The sequence below is a fragment of the Helianthus annuus genome, chromosome 3, assembly GCF_002127325.2.
Source record: "Helianthus annuus cultivar XRQ/B chromosome 3, HanXRQr2.0-SUNRISE, whole genome shotgun sequence".
Lineage (NCBI taxonomy): Eukaryota > Viridiplantae > Streptophyta > Magnoliopsida > Asterales > Asteraceae > Helianthus > Helianthus annuus.
Window position 1 is genome coordinate 165284133 of NC_035435.2, and position 19362 is coordinate 165303494.

The window sequence follows — 19362 nt, forward strand, 5'->3', positions numbered from 1 at the left end:
TTATATCTTGAAACATACAAAACTAGTTGAGACTATATAATTGCGGTGTTTTAACTTATCGTTAAATAATCTTGTGTGTTATCAAAGCAATTACGATGCATCAATCATCATGTGTTTATTTGGTTCATGATGTACCACCAAGAACATTGGTTTGAATTTATATTAACTCACATAAAGGATTTTAATGATATTTCATATTGTTTTATTCCAATATACATGTAGTAATTTTTATTAACATCATTTACACTAATTATAATATATATGTTTAATAATTTATAACTAATTGCATATATATAGTACTTTATAACGAATTGCATATATATAGTAAAAAATAATCCTAAAGCAAATGTTTGATCCTTGTAATAATTAATATGGTATTATATCCTATTGCATGGTATTGTGTCATATGATGTGATATGATATTATATGATATAATACGATATGAAACCGTAGAAATTTAATATGATACAATACAATACGATACTATGATATTCAAATATGCAATGCAGTAAAAACTAAAACAGTAATAACAACAACAACAAATGATTCTATATTTAACTTCTTCAACAGTGAGGTTACCAATCGTAAATTAAACATAAGTGATTTTGGTACCATTATCTGTAGCATTGGATATATCAACCAATACTTTAGTGATGCATCATGTGTTCATTTTTGTTTATGAAGTACCATCAAGAACAATGATTTGATTTTGTATAAATGAACATAAATGAGAAAACTAAAAAAAGCCTAAAAAATATACCAAAATTTTTTATTTTGTTTTACAATATTTTTTTATAAAAATCGCTACTTTTTATGTATAGAAAGAAGTTTTTTTTCAAAAAAAAAATTGTATTGCACATGTGCATCATATACATTTAGAGTTTAGTTTTAAGTTTTTTTTTTTTTTGGATGGGGGTGGGGGTTTAGGCTTTTGATGGAGAGTGGATTTAGGTTTCTGAAGGGTGTCCGTGAGGGTGAGTTAGGTGGTTTAGGCTTTTTCGTAATAATGGACATGTGAAGTACAAACATCGAGTTGCAAACATTTTCCTGCAGTTTGGGCAACTGAGGAACCGGCACTGCTCCAGCCGATGTAACACCCGTACCCCCATGGCTCGAAGATCTCTCAGGGCGACCCTCCAACTTCATAAACTGAGACATCTGTGTGGCTGCCAAATGGGCATAGCAAATAGGAGCAACTGTATACAACAAAACAGAACGGCAGTAAGTAACAGTTAACTGAGGTTAAAATAGTCAAAATTAGGTTAATTTGGAGATACACAAGAGATAGAATACAACTTACCAACAGAGATTGCAGTAGTGCTTATCTGGTACCTCTGCAATAATTCAAAGCAAGAAAAAAGAACAAAATTAGATTTATACAAAACACATAAATTCCGAATTCCTAAGTTACAATATAATATTTATCAACTAATCAGAGCCAAAATACCAGTTTGAAAATATATTCACTGAATTAAAAATTAAAATTCCTTTGTTTTCTCTATCTAATTGAAATTATTATATTCAAAACCATAAAGGGTACCCACTTCATTATGCCTTCATCCTCAGTGTCGGAAACCCTCTTAAACAGAGAGTCAACCATCTCAAGTTTTGGAGACTGAGTATGAACAGAAGCTCTGTAAGGCGAGGTTGATGGCCAGTGGCGTGACTGGTATGACTTTTATTTTTTTCCGAAATTTGAAAGGATGTTTTGTTTTTATTTCGTATGATTGAATCTTTAGGTGAAAACCGATTATAAACAAACAGTCCATAAAGTTGCAGGTAACAAGGAAGTAGAAAGAAACCCTATGAACTATCAACATGTTATGACCCGATCTTGACACAATGGCCAAAGATCTGGGTTTCATGTTAAGAACAGACAACAGATCTCTCAAAAGGTTGAGGCAAGTGGCAAAAGTTAAAAAGAAAAGAAGATGATTTTGAAATGTAAGAAATGATTTTTATTGGGAAATCGATATACAATTGGAATAAACTAAAAGAAAATTTCTGATGAATGAAATCGAATGTGCATCTCTGATCTCTGCCCCCAACCCTATTTATAGATGGAGTGCCCAGTATCCCTACACCAACCTCACATATTTTCAAATAGACCCCAACTCTTATACGCAAATACACTTTTGGTCAAGCCTAAGAAGTTCAAATATAATTTCATGATTTTTCAATGAGAACATCCAACAGTTAATATTTTGGCACTAATGCCAATATTGAATTTTTAGAGCTATATATGATTTTTAGTTTACTATTAAGTCTGTAAAAGCTACTGATGCTAAGGTCGTAAGTATTTTAAAACCAAGTATGCATTTCAAGTAGATCTTTTTTTAGTTAAATTCAATCAAATAAGTTCCATAAAACGGTTATTGTGGTCAATTTATATGAAATTTTGATCGGAGAACTTTACTACTAAGACAATAAGGTGCAGTGTAGCATAAAAGGAGTGGGGTTTGATCCCCGGTAAGCTTAGTCATTAAAAAAACTATTATGAAAATATGGTACATAACTTACTAATTATTATGTCTATCACCAATACAATAGTGCTTGCTTGTTCGAAAAGCTAACTCGAAATGGACGTAGTTCCTTTTGGTTGCATATAACACCTTCTTGATCCGTTTATAAGATCTCAAAATTTACACAACTAAATTAAGACTACCTAATTGTGACGGTTTATCTTAACTTCTATATAACTCGTACTTTTTTAGAAACAATTATGACGAAACTCATTGATTTCCGTATTTTAAGTACCAGTTACGATCTTGGCACATAGACTTCGCTTGAGATCTTTATATTTTAATGGGAATATCTGTGTGAAATCCAAACTCACATTCACCAAAGTAGAATAATATGAGATCTAGTAACGTTCAATACTTCTGACAAACATCTCTAATATTCAATGGAACATATGCAAACCACATGTCGCTTTATCCCAAATTTCACAAAAAATGGAATAGAGCGAACAATAATCACCATCTGTTTGATCTCAAGATTTACACAACAAAATTTAACTACATAATTGTGATGGTTTAACTTAAATTCCATATAAACTCGTGCATTATTACAAAACTATCAAGATGCAACATTGTGTGTTCATTTCCATTTTTTAAGTACCAACAAGATGATATTACGATCTAGGGACATAAACCTTCATTTGAGATATCTATATTTTCTTTATCGAAATGTATGAATGTTGTACAAACTCACATCCACTAAACTAGAATTATACGAGGGTTTGTAACGTTCAAGGCTCGTGACACGCATCTCAAGTATTCAATGGACCATATGCAAACTGTATGTTGCTTACGTACATTCAGCCTAATGTGGTGAAGCGACAAGAGGTAGGCCAACAAACCAACTTATCATCTCATGTTTCCAATCTACTTATAATCCAAACAAGAAGCTTCCCATCCTATGTAATTGTCGTAGCCCCCGACCCCACCCTTGGAGCGGGTGCCGCGAGCCTGGCTGATGGTATCGGTGTTTATTAAATTTGCAACTCGGAGAGTACTCGGCCTCCGAGACCTTGTTTTACAACCATGACCGTGGTTAGAAAAAAATTTTAGAGTTTGTAAAACACCAAACTTTGTATGTTAAACAAATGACTAAAACCCATATTCCATTTATAATGTATTTATAGGGATAAACCCTCATTGCTGAAAACATAAACTTCTTCTTTTATTTAGGTAACTTATAGCCACTTTATTTAAGCCTTCAGTGCTCCATAGCCCCTGGCTTCTAACAGCTTCACATCAAGTTACCTAAAACGCGTTTTGGAAATATTTTATCAGCAAGAAATAGAAATACTGGCGAGTTCATTCTATTTTATAAAAAGACACATTGTTATATTTTACAGTATCAAGAGCGATTACAATGTTTATATCTAACAAAAACTCCAAAGTACTTGTCACTCGACGGATCTGTGACTATGGTCATATCACACATTGGCTACTCGTGTCCAATTGTGAAGGTTATCAAGTAATGTATACAAAACCCCATAATACCGACAATAATATGTAGAATACAAAGACTTAATCACTGTAAGTGTAACTGAAAACATTTAGGATTTTGTAAAACAATTTGATAAAAAGAGAGAATGACTCACTTTGTAAACGTAGGTTTTACTATAAGCTTCCTGGTAATATTTTCTGATGATTTTCCTGAGTTCCTAATAAGAATATACAATGCACGCGTGTTAGTATAATAACCTAATTTAACTTTATCAATACATCACGATCAGAACACCAACGTAGTTTACAAAGCATAGCCTTTATAAGGCAGCGCCTTGACATCCGTTGTTGGGTTCAAGATCGATTGGATAGGATATCGAATCAGTGATCAGGGGTTAAAACACTTACAACGGGGCCGAGCTTTGTGAAAATAGGGGTATCGGGTGTATAATTTTCGAGCTGAATGTTGAGAGAAGAAAGAAAATTTTAAACGGATTCAACTGCTGAATGAACGCTCTATTTATAGTTGTTTTGAGACCCTATCGCGGCCCGCGGTAGCCTAAGGCTAACCTGTCGCAGCCGGCGATACCCTTTAGCTAGGGCATAGGTGTCACCGGTCGTCATCGATGTAGGTTAGCCACATGGACGACACGTGTCATTAAGCGTGCCCGGAAAGTCATATCCTTATCACGACCCGCGATAGGTTTCTTTTAGCCTGTCGCGGCCCGCGACATACTTATAATTATTTTTTTTCATTTTTCAAGATAAATAACGTTACGAAAAGTTCTATTTTTCGATTATGGGGTGTTTTAGGACATTTTTGAATGTTGTTATAGTAATAATCGAAGTAAATCCTATGAGAATATTATCTGCTTTACCCTCGGTAGGTTACCTATCTAGAAACTGATGAATTTTTTTCACCCAACGAATTGCTCGCCCTGGCAAAACGCGTCCTAGTAGAGAAAGTTTCCACTCCATTATAAGGAAATCTTTCATCCCCCTAAACTAATGTTAAGACTTACATCTCAACCTCGCTTACGGAACCCAACATCCGCTGGCACAAGACCTAGCACAGACTATCTGAAACCATTTGTGACATCTCAAGTAAACCGTGCAAGGATATTGTCCGCTTTGCCCGCGCTAGGTTGCCCAATCAAGAACTACTTACGCTTTGTGTTGATACATATTATGTGGACGCGATTCGGTTCGGTTTGACTCGGTTCGGTTTGACTCGGTTAGGTTCGGCTAAAGCTCGATGTCATGACATTCCTCCGTCGTGCGCCCTAGAGTTCGACACAAGAAGCACGAAAAGCCGAGAGCGATTCGTTTGAAGGGTGATGATGTCATGATGACACATCATGACATCACAAAGACATCATGTCTCTATGATGATGAAGATATGACTTCTACTTTGTGCATGTGCCATTTATGAGTTACAAGTTCCAACATATGAACCACATGAGTGCATGTAGAAGTAGTGCTTCAAAAAGACATATGTTCTCACAAAAGACAAAGCCACCATTGTTAGTGCATGTGCATGAAATACAAAGATACTCACTAAGTACATGCATGCTACTAAAGTCTAAAGATTTATCATTGTTGCTGTTGAAGATCACGCAGAACCAATGACAACAGCTGTTGATTATTTGCAAGTCTGCAAGTTGCAGGCCATGACGAAAAACTGCCCTCATATATGACGAATAACCCTTGACGAAAGACATATTTCGTCATGCACTGATAGTGACGAAAAACCTGACATAAACTGAGCTAACAAAAATGGTTTAAAACGGTGATTGAAAATTTAAGAAAAGATAAAACCGAGCTAACAAAAATGGTTTCAAGAAAACAAACTGACACAAACTGTTATATCTATCGTCTCGAGGTCATGCAAAAAGAGTTGGCTTGTGTTAAATCTGAAAGTGTGGCGATCCAGCTTAAGCTAAGTAGTTATTTAAACTCTAGTTATGTGCTGGATCACATCATCGATGTTCAGAAAGAGAAAAAGGATGTCACATGCATTGGATATAAAAAATGTCCACCACCGGCTAGACACAATTATGACGCAATGCTTGATGAGGAAATTAGAACTCATTTTGCACAATCTGTTCCTTTAGGCATTGAAGAATTTGCAACCGGACTTGGATACAAAATGGAAGTATCATCAAATTCGGATGTGTCAGCAGATACAGATGTATCAACTGCTGAACAAAATTAGGATCCTCCGGTCATTGTTGAGGATGCTGATTCTTCAAATGATGAATCCGATGATAGTGACTCAGCACAGTCTGATGCGGTAATCAAAGAAGAGGACATACCTCTTGAGAATCATATTCTATGTGATCCTCCCGCAAAACCTGCTGAGACTGTTCTGGTTGAGTCCACGTCTGCGCAAGAGTCTGAGAGTTGTGAAAGCGTGAATTTGCTCTACACAATGATTTTCCAATCAAGAATGTCAATCAATCCTTGATTGATAAAGTTTTCGAAGATTCTACTAGTAAGTTTTTGGGAAAGTCGAGCCCAGGAGTTGTAGTAACTCAGTGTGCTCCTATCCCAAAATCCGCAGTTAGAAAGAAATATGGGAATCAAAAATTACAACCACAAAACAATCAACGAAAGCAAAGTCACGCTCACCGAGGAAATGGAAAAGGCAAACAGAGCCAAAACAAGAAAAAGGTTCGGAAGGTAAACTTCGTGAAATCCCGATTGACGGATAAAATTGAATCTTTTGAAAACAAATCCAACACAGATTTTGTTATGCAAAAGAAAATTTTAAGAAGAAATAGTCAAAACAACTACACACAACACACAAACTGTTGTGATGTAGGACCAAGTACCTCAAGATCACGAAGTTCTTCATCAAGTTGTTACAGTTATGAGACTACGAGGTTTTTGAGCGGAGATCATGTTTCGAATGCAGTGAGTATGGGCACATTGTCATAAATTATCCATATCTCACGAAAGGAAAGACAAAAGTTGATGTCCCCCATGGTAACAGTTACCATAAAAGATTTGTTTCACCAAGACAGGACCCTCGTCTTGTTAAACAACGAGAAAAGAAACAGAAAAAGCAACAAAGAAAAGAAATTGAAAAGGCTTTAAAACCAGAGGTTGTCCAAACGCAGTCTGTTAAATCAGATGTTAAAAATGAAAAACAAAAACAGATATGGAAACCAAAATCGGAAATTGTTTCAGGGGGAGCTACATCAATTCCGAATCATCGGGAAATGGATGTCACAATTCTCGATGATGACGGACGACCCAAGTCTGTGAAGGCTTGGGTCCCACTCTCCAACTAATCTCTGAATGAGTGTGCAGGATGTTCCATGAGGAACTATTGATAGTCTTAGGATTGTTGATAGTGGAGCGTCCATGCACAAGATCGGCGACATAAGGCTCCGAAATATTGTTACATCCAGGAGAATATTGTTGCCATTGATGGAGAGAAAGGAAAAAAGAAAAGAAGACAAAAATTCTGATGAAGGAATGATGGTGAAAGAATGTGGTTGAATGAAGTTGAAAAATTCAACAAGTTGAAAAATGTGCCAAAATTTGGTTGTTATGGTTTTTGATCGGGTCGACAGGAAAGATTCCATTGAAATGTACGCGCCTGCAGCACGTCTGAAGCTTTTCGAAGATTCATGTCTTATATCTTCTCAAGAAGTTCAAAGTCTACAAGATGAACGTGAGTATACTTTTCTCTACGGTGTGATTGAAGAAAATGTGTTTGTTGAACAAATCAACTGGGTGTGCGGATACCTTGGAGAGGATTGAACAACCGCACACTACTTCTAAAGGAGAAAGACCAAGACCTTTGCTGGTGCAAAAGCATGTTGAAGACATCATGCATGGATGGACCAATGATGATGTGTACAAGCTTTCCCACATGCTCCATTTGCCACTTACCAGTCGGACCCGAAGGTTTATCATATTGTTGCTGTAAAGAGAATTCTCGGTTCATTGAAGTAGCTGCAAAATCGACCTTGAAATCCACACCGGGTGGATATCTAGTTTGGGAGAGCACTCAGATTCCTAGCGATGCACGCATAAATTGCAGGATTACAGTTTTAAATTTCTAATCTCTCTTATCTTTGTCGATATTTAAGCTGTTTTGCGAATTACTAACATCTCGTACAACACTGCTTGGCCAGACACATTGATCTGGAATATCACCTCACACGTGATTGTTTCAATGTGAAACTCATCAATGTTATTGTTGGTGCACTTGTGTCTGTACTTTGTCTGTATTCGGTCACGATGTAAACGATGTCCTTGGTAGTCTGTAAGTTGACCAAGTCAACCATCCTCCGGATTGACTTGGCCAACAGTTGGAATATATTTGATATGTTTGTCTGAATCGAAGGATAGCCTCGAAGGGTACTGTTGATCCTTCGAGGTGCTCGAAAGATATGCTTCGAATGATTAGACCTCGAAAGATGATCTTTCGAGATCCCTGCTTATCCTTCGAATACTTTGTCTTCGATAGATGATCCTTCGGACCTTCTATCGGATCCTTCGGACATGACCTGCTGTGTATGGGTATTTATACCCATGCAGTGTGTTGTGTTAGTTAGTTCTGAGAGTGCACGCCCAAGAGATAGAGAGACAAGTTGAGAGCTTTCTGTCCGGAACTCACACACACACTTTGAGAGTTTACAAGTTAGGTTTGTAAACATTGTGCTTGTAACCGAAACCTTCATTTGCATTAATACAAGTTGTGTTAATCGGTGAACCCTTGTGTGTTGTGTTTGTACTTGCTTAATCCCGGTTTGCTCGCTAGCTTGGATTCCGCACTCGCTAGTAGGTTAGTATAACAAGGTTTGAGGTTCGTCATCCGACAAAAGGGACCTACAAGTGGTATCAGAGCTTGGCTCTTTACCTTGTTTAAAACCGGGTTATTCAAGTTCTTGGTGTGTGTTTGAACACTTGGTTTAACACCCGTTTTTTGTTGGTTTTTCTACACTTTTAAACTGGAAAACGTGTTTTTAAACCTACCGGGAGTGTTCATAAGTGGGTTGGGTAACATAAAACTTGTTTTAAGTGTCTTTGTGTTTTTTCCGGCGAAAATTCCGGTTAAACTTCCGGTGACTGGTTTGCAGATAGGGTTTTCCTTTTTGGGTAAATTATCTTTCAAAATCTTGGTTGGTGGGAAAGTTGTCAGCCTGCCATACCCTTTTGCCGAAAGTTGACTTACCAACCCATCACCTTTTCACCAACCCGTCACATCTGTGTCAGTGTGTCAGTGCACATTCGAAAGATATCCTTCGACTTCGAAAGATATCCTTCGACATCGAAAGATCATCTTTCGATCAAGGAAGGCTCGATAGATCATCATCTTTCGACCCATCCTTCGAAGTCTGAAACATATCTTTCGATAAAGGAATCTATTCGAAAGACAGTGTCCGAAAGATAGGGATTTATCTCGAAAGATAAGGATCTTTCAAGTGTGAATCTTTCGAGATTTTGAATCTTTCGAAGCCAGTGCTCGAAAGTCAACAGTGATCCTTCGAACACTGTTGATCATTCGAACAAGTGTTGATCTTTCGATTGTGGTCAGGTTATTGTTAACAAGTTTCTGTGATTTACAAATCTTTCGACCAGGATCCTTCGGCTGTGTGATCTTTCGGGTGGCAATCATCCTTCGTGACTTTGACATAGAATTTATTTTTCTTGTCAAAGATGAATCCGAGTTGGTGGGGAACTCCTGCTCCAGATAATGGTGAATATACAAGTTCAGGTGTCACTCCCTCATGGTGGGGTACACCGGCTCCAGACGATGGAAAATACACGAATACAAGGTCATCTCCATTATGGGCCGAATCTCCCACACCACCTCGAATTACTGCAGAAATGTGGGCATCAGTTACCAATCAAAGGCAAAGTGAAACGATAACAACAACAGATTGTTTTGGCAATCCAATACAAGTTCCTGTAAAGCCGCCTCCCACCACAGACATGTATGGAAATCCATTACCCCCAGTTGCCGTACAACACCATTATTCTACTGTAGAATCGTCACTTCTTAAGAACAGTAGTCAGACAAAAACGGCGTTGTATGCTGAAATTGTCAAAGATGTCAGCAATGGTGGATCCTCGGGGAATGATGACAGTTCTGAACATGTTAGAAGTTCAGGTGAAGATGTTTCAACTTCAGTGGAGGGTGATACAACTTCAAGTTCAAGTGAGGATGGATCTGGTATTGATTCTGATGCAGAAAGGCCAACACCTGAGAGTAATTCCAGTCAGGTACGTGTCGATGAACCCACTGCTGTTAATTGTGATGAATGTGCTAGGTTGCATGCTAGGTGTGCTGACTTAGAAGGAAACATGTCTGAGTTGCAAGCCAAACATGATGCTTTACAAGCTAGTTTGTTTGACTTGCAAGACAAACATGTTTCATTGAATGCCAAGTGGTGTGAATTGCAAAGCAAACACGAAGCTTTGCAAGAGAAATATGATGTGACATTTATCCACAACCAGAAGTTGACCGTGGATCTTTCAAAATGCACAGAAGCCAATATGTTTTATGAAAACCATGAAAAAGAATTTAAGTCAATGATTGAGACGTTAAAGAAAGATAAAACTGAATTGACTAAAATGGTTTCCAGAAAACAAACGGAAATTAATTTGTATATCTCACGTCTTGAGACAATGCAAAAAGAAATGGTCTGTGTAAAAACGGAAAGTGAGGCAATCCAACTCAAGCTAGATAGCTATTTGAGTTCTAGCTATGTGTTGGATCACATCATTGATGTTCAGAAAGAAAAACGGGATGTCACATGCATAGGATATAAGAAATGTCCACCACCTGTGAGACACAATTATGATGCGATGCCTGACGAGGAGGATAGAGTGTTCTTTGAACCATCTGTTCCTCTAGATGTAAAGGAGTTTGCAGCAGGACTCGGATACAAGAAAGATGTATCACCAGACTCAGATACTTCAGCGGATGCATGTGTGTCTTCTGCTGAACTGAATCAGGATCCTCCAGTCATCATTGAGGATGCTGATTCTTCTGATGATGAATCTGATGATACCATCCCAGCAAAGTCTGATGCGGAGGTCAAAGATGGGGACATACCTCTCGAGAATTACATTCTATGTGATCCTCCTGCAAAACCCGCTAAGACTGTTGCAATCGAGTCCTCGTCTGCAAAAGAGTCGGAGGGTGTGAACTTGCTGTACACTCTCGTTGGTGATGATAAAATCTACTCTGACAAAGATTTCCCTATTAAAAATGTTAATCAATCTTTAATATGTAAAGTCTTTGAAAATTCGACAAGTAAGTTTTTGGGAAAGTCAGGACCACGTGTTACAGTTACACAGTGTCCTCCTATTCCAAAGGCCGAAATTCGAAAGCAGTTTGGGAATAAGAAATTACCAACAGTACAAAAACAGCAAAATCATGCCAAACCTAAAGGAAAAGCACCGACTCAGGGTCAGAGGAAACAGACCCAAAAGAAAAACAAGAATGTGAACTTTGTGAAATCTAAGGGAACGGACAAAATCGAAACTTTTGAGAACAAATCTAACTTAGATTTTGTTAAACAAGCAACTGTGTTGAAAAGAAATGATCCAAACTGTTCAAAACCTAGTACCTCGGGATCACAAAGTTCATCATCATCGTCAAGACGAGCACATGATGCTTCGGGGATTGTTGAACGAAGATATTGTTTTGAGTGTGGAACAATTGGACATATCATTCGAAATTGTCCATATCTTCATAAGTTGAAAGCAAAGGTTGATGATCCCCGTGAACAAAATCATGCCGCCCAAGAGAATAGTAAAGGCAAACAGGGCGAAAACAAGAAAAAGGTTCGGAAGATAAACCTCGTGAAATCAAGAGGGACTGATAAAATTGATACTTCCAAAAACAAATCCAATAAGGATTTTGTTAAACAAAGTAAAATTTTGAAAAGAAACAGTCAAAACAACTATACACAACACACAAACGGTTGTGATGTAGGACCAAGTACCTCAAGATCACGAAGTTCGTCATCCGGCTATTGCAGTTATGATACTCCGAGGTTTGTTGAGCGGAGATCATGCTTTGAATGCTGTGAGTATGGACACATCATTAAGAATTGTCCATATCTCACCAAGAGAAAGACAAAAATTGATGCCCCCCATGGTAACAATTACCATAAAAGATCTGTTTCACCAAAACAGGACCCTCGTCTTGTTAAACAACGAGCAAAGAAACAGAAAAAGAAACAACGAAAAGAAGTTGAAAAGATTTTAAAACCGGAGATTATCCAAACAAGATCTGTTAAATCGGATGTTAAACATGAAAAACAGAAAGAGATTTGGATACCAAAACCGGTAACTGTTTCAGGGGGAGCTACATCAATTCCGAATCATCGGGAAATGGATGTTACAATTCTCGACGATGACGGACGACCCAAGTCTGTGAAGGCTTGGGTCCCCCTCTCCAACTAATCTCTGAGTGAGTGTGCAGGAAGTTCCAGGAGGAACTATTGATAGTCTTAGGATTGTTGATAGTGGAATGTCCTTGCACAAGATAGGCGACAGAAGAAATTGTTGCCTTTGATGGAGAGAGAGAAAAGAAAAAGAAAATTTGGATGAATGAAGTTGCAAAATTCGACCAAATGAAGAACGTGTCAAAATTTGGTCATTATGGTTTTTGATCGGGTCCACAGGAACGAATGAAGTGAAATGTGTGTCGATGTCTTGGCGTGGATTGAACATCCGCACACCATTTCTGAAAGAGAAAGTCAAAGACCTTCGCTGGTAAAATGTGGAAGACCAGCCGGACCCGGAGGTTTATGAGCTTGTTGCTGTCAAGAGATTTTTCAGTAGTTGCAAATTCGACCTTGAAGTTCACACCGGGTGAATATTAAGTTGGGGGAGTGCTTAGATTCCTTGCAATGCACGGAACAGTTGCAGGATACGCCTTTAAATTCTTAATCTCTCCTATACTTGTCGATATTTAAGCTACTTTGTGAACTATTATTATCTCAAACAGCACTCTTTGACCTGACACGTTGATCTCGGATATCACCTCACACGTGATTGTTTCAATATGAAACTCATCAATGTTGTCATGGTCCGCACCGCTTACCGACATGCCAACTCACTTTTCCAAAATTTGTTAAATCTTTTCTGATAAAACTTAATTTTGGTAAACGGCATTAAGGTCAAGCACAAGAGTAAACCAACATCGGAAAATCATTTTTGAAAATATCTTTGTGTGTTTTAAATTTGTCTTAGTTTATTGATTTTAGGGGGAGTAAATCCAAAAATCTGAAAATCCAAAAACATCGAAAAATTTCAAAAACACAAAAACAATAGAAAAACAAAAATGAGTTTCCTGGAGAGCAAAAGAGAAAATGATAGTACATCAGTGGTCTATCCAAACCTCTTTAAACCTTAAATGAAAAACGATAAGCAGCTCTATATAAGATGTATCGGTAGGCTCACAATCATTTTAAAGTGTGCAGGATGATATAAATCTTAATCGACTGAAGACCAGGTGGGAACCATTCATTGGCATATGGTCTTAGTACCGAAATTTCGTTTGATAGATTGCCGAGGTTCTGAGATATTCGGTCTTTATGCTGCTTATCATCTGGGTATCATGGTTGTATCTTTTACCGAAAAATAACGGGGATGCAAGTCTAGATCTTCCATGATACCATACATACGTGTACATATTACATACTGCATTCGACCTCAATAAGTGATAAACAATCACATGTCCAAATCAAATAAGTGATAAAATATCACATTTATCCGGGTGTCAAGTTCGTCTCTCTGCTGTACGGAAGTACTGACCTGTTCACGGACTTGCACCTGTGCCCTCATGCATATGAAAATCAAGTTCCTCATCAATAAGTGATTATATCACATAGGACTTGTTTTCAAATCAAAATAAGTGAGTATCTCACATTTTATACGGTCAAACAGATGATAATCGGTATACTCACCGGTAAGATGAACTCTCGTGCATACCTTGATACGGGAATGTGTCGTGATGTGGATGAACACCGGTCGGTAAGTATAAATCATACCTTAACGTATCCCCTCGCCATGATTACATCTGATAAGTTGAGCTTAAGTGGACAACAATACCGATAATTGTTATAGGATGCTTATCTTAATGTTAACTAACTGAACAACAAGAGTGTTTTGGCATGACCGTACACTGATATGATTCTCTTACCCTCGAAACTCGCAAAAAGAATGTCTGTAAATATTTATGTACTGCTTAACTTTTAAACAGTTTCGTCGTTTGGTGCATATCAGCACGACATTAGCGGTGATGTCGTTTGATAACACTCAAAGGATTTTAAATTGTTGTCTTTTAATTTCAAAAACACGCCTAAAATCCGTGTGTTTTAATTTAAACTTTATAAAAGCCAAAAAGATTTTATTTCTTTTTTATTTTCGATCGTACGATGTTGGAACTCGAGTCTTCGTTGCCTGAAACCTGAACGAAAACCGAAATGACTAAATCTTCATAAACGGTCGAAATTTGCATGTTTTGAAAGTTGAAATCTGAAATTGATAAATTTGAAAAACTTTCAAACTGTCGGACAGTGTTTGATGGTGACATGGTCATCCGTGTGTCATTTGTTTATGATTAACTATATTCCAAGCAGTTGTTCTCATTACGCGTTTAGATTTCTTGCATGTGCAGATTCTAAAGGCTAGGAGAACATGGTCGATAACAAAGCTTTGGAATGAAGACACGACATGAAGGCACTCAAAAGATGAAGATGATCGAGTTGCCGCTGGCCATCATCAACACCACAAGGATCTCACTTCATAAAGATAAAGTCTTTTCACGAGCATAACTCAAGGGGGAGCTTATGTTAAGGGGGAGTTTGTCAACACACTTCCTACATGATACGGGTAGTTTGTTGATACACTCTCTGCTTTCAAGACGTGAAGACTTTGAAGATCCTCCGACTTTGAAGACTTGAAAGGACATCAGAGTTTTGGGAACTCGAAGACCAAAGACCGTCGAAGTTCGAGACGAGTCTACAACTATAGAAGATAAAGACAAAGCTACAGCCAAGGGGGAGTTTGTTGGTGCACTTGTGTCCGTACTTTGTCTGTATTCGGTCACGATGTAAACGATGTCCTTGGTAGTCTGTAAGTTGACCAAGTCAACCATCCTCCGGATTGACTTGGCCAACAGTTGGAATATATTTGATATGTTTGTCTGAATCGAAGGATAGCCTCGAAGGGTACTGTTGATCCTTCGAGGTGCTCGAAAGATATGCTTCGAATGATTAGACCTCGAAAGATGATCTTTCGAGATCCCTGCTTATCCTTCGAATACTTTGTCTTCGATAGATGATCCTTCGGACCATCTATCGGATCCTTCGGACATGACCTGCTGTGTATGGGTATTTATACCCATGCAGTGTGTTGTGTTAGTTAGTTCTGAGAGTGCACACCCAAGAGATAGAGAGACAAGTTGAGAGCTTTCTGTCCGGAACTCACACACACACTTTGAGAGTTTACAAGTTAGGTTTGTAAACATTGTGCTTGTAACCGAAACCTTCATTTGCATTAATACAAGTTGTGTTAATCGGTGAACCCTTGTGTGTTGTGTTTGTACTTGCTTAATCCCGGTTTGCTCGCTAGCTTGGATTCCGCACTCGCTAGTGGGTTAGTATAACAAGGTTTGAGGTTCGTCATCCGACAAAAGGGACCTACAAGTGGTATCAGAGCCATGGTGCCCGATTTAGTAAAACTAACCGTTTACTAAGTCACATGTGCTCTAGATCTGTGATTTTTGTGGGTTTTTGTTCAAGATGTAAAAATGGTGAAAATGAGAAAAACTCAGATCTGGACCCGAATATTCAGATCTGTGATAAAACGAGTGTTGGGTTTTATGTTTTTCTCCTAAAAGTTCAAGTTTTCTTCATCAAAAATGGTGTTCAAGTGTTTTCATAAATCTGCAAATTTTACACAGTAGCTGTGTTCTTGATGTTCTTCACATCTTCATATTTTGAAAGATGTAGAGAACTTCGAAGGATCATTTATCTTGTCGAAGGGTCACCCTAAAAGAATTCGAAAGGTCACTCTTTTCCGAAAGATCATCTGTTGTTTCGAAGGATTATTTATCCTTTCGAAGGGTCAGATCCAAACAGTACTTTGAAATATCATCAAAATTCTCGAAGGGTCATCTCTTTTATCTCGAAGGGTCATTTGCACAGATTTCGAAAGGCTCTAAATGTTTTCGAAGGGTCATCCCTTTCTTTTGAAGGATCAGATTCATCTGTTCTTCGAAAGATTAACATTATTCCAACAATTCCGAAAGATCTGTGCTCGAAACCCCCCAACAACTTCGAAAGATAATCATTTCAACAACTTCGAAGGATACATCCTTCGGTTGTGGAAACAGCTGTCACAGGAGGTTGTTTTGTTGTTTTGTTCATCGCAGACAAAGAGATAGAGTACAATGATGTCGGCTGTGATGTTTAAATAAATAAAAAAAGGGGTTGTTGACTTTTGAGGAGAGATAGACTGTGAAAGGAGATGGTGGCTGCTATTGTTTTGTTGCTTTGTTCATCGAAGAAAGAGAAAAGTCTGACTTGAAGATGATGTTGGGAGCTGTCCTAATTGTCGGCAGGGTTAATGATTCAGCTGGGTTCTTTAAAATAAAAAAATAATAATAATAATAATAATTGAGAAGTATGGGCCTGATTAGAGATTTGGCCGTATGATATGTCTTCAATTGGGATAACCCCTAAGTGATGATTTGGGCTCACTAAACATTTGGGCCAAAGCAGCCTTGGGCTCACCATGTACAAGTTGTATGGGTGGTGATTACACGGTTATTACTTACAATTTTCCAAACTCAACATCAGGCTATATATATATAAAAAAAAAAAAATGATGTATGAAAAATGTTGGGCCTATCATTCTCGGGTGTTCGCAAAGTTTAGTCGAACCGTGCTTCTAAATGTCAACGTCAAATTCGTACGGGTTCGAAAGCGCGCCAAACCAGTTTGGGATGATAAGAGATGATGAAAACTTGATTGTTGAAAAATGTGGGGTAGTCACGGTTACCGATGCAATGACAAAAATGGTAACGCGACTATTATGGGCCAAAAACAACACGATATGTTCGCTTCCGCGCATCAGTATTTATGATTGTTACCGGTTATTCGGAAATGTTCGAAAGGATTTTGTTTATTGTCATATTCTCGCATTTGAAGACGAACGCATGAACCTGGAACGTCTATACCGGTCCTAACGAGTTCACAAAGTCTTTGGTCTTTGGGGGGATACAAGTCAGATCCTACGGGGTACCAGGGGACGTTCTTATTCAACTAGTTTATGCAAAGAAGAAAGTCATGTTCGTGAATTTTCGGAACCGAGAACATTCAATGAAGATTGATGACAGTTCCGCTCAGTGGAGGGAATTGGTGAACATTTGACGACAGTTTCTTTGAAGTGGAAAGAATCTGTTAAGGTTTAGAGATCTTACCAAAGAAATGGGGGGATAAAAATCTTCATTTGTTGAATTTCTTCGGTAAATTTCTAAACGCAATCATAGGTATGCTTAAAGATCAAGACTTGATGCAGTTGTTATAGAATGGAACCCTTATCAAATGCCGGTTGGAGTATTGAAAGATCAGCGGAAGATCGGTCAATTGAGCCTTTTGAGGAAATTGCACAACACTCGACTTGGATACGCGTACTTTGAGGGGGAAGTTTTATACAAAGAGCATCAAGATACTACTTACCTGGATCATCGGTCAAGGGGGAATTTGTCTACACAGAGAAGATGATTACTTGACTGAAGATCGATGATTGCAGTTGCATTTTCAGCATTCGACAGCAACGGACAAGGGGGAATTTGTTGATGCAGATTTTGTGTCCGATGCTTGTCGAATAGATTAGTTTTATTTTATGCTGAATTTGTAATAGTTAGTGAAACGGTCAAACGAACGTGTATAGACCCGCTCGTTTGAAGTGGTCAAACGAGAGGGTTATTCGTTTGACCGTGTGTGTGTTGCTAGACAAAGTATGGTTGTGCTATGATGGGTGTCGAAGGATAAGGCATCGAAGGATTATGAATATCCTTCGATGAGCTCGAAAGATATCCATCGAAGGATGAAGATGGACCTCGAAGGATATGTGATCCTTCGAGGTATGTGTGTATCTTTCGAAGACTGTCTGATCGATAGATGATGTTTCGACCAGTCAGTCTGATCCTTCGACCGTGCAACCTGTGTTTGGTATAAATACCAACACCTTGTCATTTGCAACACAAGAGTGAGAGCACAAGTGTGTGCTAGAGAGTGATAGGAGGTTTGAGTCCTCACCGGGAGAAATCACCACTTGATTTCTCCCTGGATGTATACTTCTTTGGTATTAGTTCGGTTTCCATGTAATCGGGCCGACTTGTAATGTTTACTACCGGATTAATACAAAAGTTGTTTGTTTATCATCTCTTTATCTCTTCCATCTTTGAACATGAACATGAAAATCACGGATTGGATCTCGAAGACTGTCTGATCGATAGATGATGTTTCGACCAGTCAGTCTGATCCTTCGACCGTGCAACCTGTGTTTGGTATAAATACCAACACCTTGTCATTTGCAACACAAGAGTGAGAGCACAAGTGTGTGCTAGAGAGTGATAGGAGGTTTGAGTCCTCACCGGGAGAAATCACCACTTGATTTCTCCCTGGATGTATACTTCTTTGGTATTAGTTCGGTTTCCATGTAATCGGGCCGACTTGTAATGTTTACTACCGGATTAATACAAAAGTTGTTTGTTTATCATCTCTTTATCTCTTCCATCTTTGAACATGAACATGAAAATCACAGATTGGATCCCGAAACACGGACCTACAGTTATTAAGGTCCACACCGATGACCAACGTGCCGACCTTTTTACCAAAGCATTTGACAAATCACGATTTGACTTTTTATTATTGGTAAACGACATTAAGGTCAAGCAAGAGTAAAACCGACATCGGAAAATCGTTTTTGTAAATATCTTTGTATTTTTAATTTATCATAGTTTTTACATTTTAGGGGGAGTAAATCCAAATTTTAAAAATCAAAAAATATGGAAAAATTTCAAAAACACAAAAACAATAGAAAAACAAAAATGAGTTTCCTGGCGAAAAAAAAAAGAAAATGATAGTACATCAGTGGTCTCGAAACCTCTTTATACCTTAAATGAAAAACAATAAGTGGCTCTATAAAAGATGTATCTGTAGGCTCACAATCATTTTAAAGTGTGTAGGGTGATATAAACTTTAATCGACTGAAGACCAGGTCGGAACCACTCATTGGCATATGGTCTTGGTACCGAAATTTCATTTGATATATTGCCGAGGTTCTGAGATACGTGGTCTTTATGCTGTTTATCATCTGGGTATCATGGTTGTTTCTTTTACCGAAAAATAACGGA

The 19362-nt window shown here is 38.1% G+C and overlaps 1 non-coding gene across 1 annotated transcript; it reads right to left on the reverse strand.

The window, feature by feature from the left end:
• Positions 1-911: 911 nt before the first annotated feature.
• LOC110930609 lies at positions 912-2017 on the reverse strand. Its single transcript, XR_004888836.1, has 3 exons — positions 1545-2017; positions 1301-1334; positions 912-1196 (listed from the first exon to the last, which is right to left on the reverse strand). It is a non-coding gene; the product is annotated as an uncharacterized LOC110930609 (transcript).
• Positions 2018-19362: the final 17345 nt, after the last annotated feature.